This window comes from Hyperolius riggenbachi, chromosome 10 (genome assembly GCF_040937935.1).
Source record: "Hyperolius riggenbachi isolate aHypRig1 chromosome 10, aHypRig1.pri, whole genome shotgun sequence".
NCBI classification, from domain to species: domain Eukaryota; kingdom Metazoa; phylum Chordata; class Amphibia; order Anura; family Hyperoliidae; genus Hyperolius; species Hyperolius riggenbachi.
Genome location: NC_090655.1, coordinates 272,380,472 through 272,382,835, shown reverse-complemented (window position 1 = coordinate 272,382,835; position 2,364 = coordinate 272,380,472).

The following is a 2,364-nucleotide window of genomic DNA, read 5'->3' as shown; positions in this document are numbered from 1 at the left end:
TTGCTTGCAAAGCACGTACCTAGTACGTTCTGGCAGGTAAAGGCTCCTACTGCCAAGAACGTACATAGTATCAGAGCGTCACACTCTGATTGGAATAAGAGGCATCCCAGGGCCACCAACCCCCCCCCCCCCCCATCCTTAAAGAGACACTGAAGCAAAAAAAAATATGATATAGTGAATTGGTTGTGTACTATGAATAATTACTAGAAGATTAGCAGCAAAGACAATATTCTCATACTTTTATTTTCAGGTATATAGTGTTTTTTCTAACATTGCATCATTCTATAATATGTGCGGATTACACAACACTCAGCATTCAAAATGAGTCTTTCAGAGCAGTCTGTGAAGTAATGACCTCTCCTCTAGCAGAGGAAAAGTAAACAGTTCACTTACAGTTGAGATAATAAAAGTCAGATAACCAGGCCCGGATTTCTGCAAAGGCCACAAAGGCCATGGCCTAGGGCGATAAAATCAGATAAGATCAGAAGGGCGACATGACTTGGAGAGAGAAGAGGTCATATGTCAAAGTAAATCATCTCCTCTGTTCCCGCAGCGCAGCCATCCAGCGCCCTGCTCTGCACTAATAGCTGAATTCCAGAGTTCCCCAATCCCTGCACCTCTCACTTCCTGATGTGTTATAACAATCAGGATCAATCATAACTGTCACCTGATGATCCAATTATGATCGACATACAGTACAAGTGGATGTGAGAAATACCAGGGATTTACATTACAAAGCAGATAAAACTAAGTTCCGCTGAGTTCTAATGCAGGCATTCACAAACATTTCTGCTAGTTTCTTTGCCTTCTTTTTTACAGCTGTGACACTGACCCCAGCAGTTGTAAATTACACTTTCTTATCTAGCCGTAATTTATTGCTTTTTATTCTTCCTAGCCAGTGATCTCGTCTCTGCTTAAGTTAACTCTTTCCTGACTCATTTTCTGTCCTTCAGCTCTGACCATCTATGAGAACTGCTGCAGCCTGGAATAAAAATGCTTTATGCTTCCCTTTCATTGCTAAACGGTCACTGTCACCTGAGCTGTTACTGCCTCTATGCTAGTGTGTATGGTTTGGCATCCTTCTGCTTTCCTGTAGCAGTAGAGCATTCTACCATCTTAGCCATCAGCAAAAGCAGAGAGTTTTGAATCAGGATGATACCATTTATTGGCTTAAAAGAAAAAGAGTAATCTTTCTGCTAATAAGCCTTCTTCAGACTTTGTCCCCGTATACTGCCAATATGTTAAAGCACACCACCATATGAACATTCAGCATTCAAAAGAGATACGTAGATTTTTTCAGCAAATATAAATAAATGTCATTCAGATGCTTTAAAGTGGAGCTGAACTCTTGCACAGGACAGAAGGAAAACAGAGAATAGAGAGCCTTTCGTACATCTGTGTCTAATCACAAATTTGATATCTTCCCTGTGTCATCTGACTACCACAGCATATAAGCTTATTTTAAAGCACAAGATGTTAATATATTTGCTTCCATGAAAGTAGGAATTAGACACACTGTCTATTTATTGGAGGATTTGTATCAGCTGTAACAAAAATGTTTTTATGTAAAGGTTATGTTGTTGCGTATCTTTTAGAGCAGAGAGGAAGTTCTGAGTTCAGGTCCACTGTAATTACAACAGAACATCCAAAGTGGGTCTTGACAGGATGTTTGCTACATACCTGTTCTCTGTTTTGGATGGGCTTTTCTCCATTGCTCTGCCCTGTCACCTGTTTGTGTCTCCGACTGCAGCCAGTCGCACAGAGGACAAAGAAGCAGTGCATGCTCTGGCCACTTGCACTCCCTGTAATTTCCTGCTCCTGCCCAGATGTGCACAGCAACCGAGGCCAGTATAGTGTTATGCATTCTTGACAAGTACCGATCATACATCACCGTAATTTCTCAAGTATGCATGGCCAGAACACTATCGGCTGCTGTGCACATTCGGGCAGGAGCGCAAATTTCCATCGTGAGAGGACAGAGCATCCACTGATTCTTTGTTCAATGAGGGGCAGAGCAGCACAACTGAAATGAGCCCATTCAAACCAGTGATCGCTAGTCGGATAGTTGGCCAGAATGTTTTTTGGTGGTGGTGGTGGTGGTGGCGGGGGGGGGGGGAGGGGGCGCTTGGTGACAGCAGGCCTAGGGCACTGGTAAGTACAAATCCGGCCCTGCAGATAACAGCCCTCTCCACGGTTAACTTAGTCGGAGAGCTTAATGGCTTATTTGCATAGAGATAACAACTGGAGTTTCTCAACTCTTCCTGTACTGGAAACAATTAGACTGATGTATCTGATCTTAATGTTTTATTTCTTAGCTGTACTACACATACAAATCATAATATCATAATTTTTTTTTCACTTCAG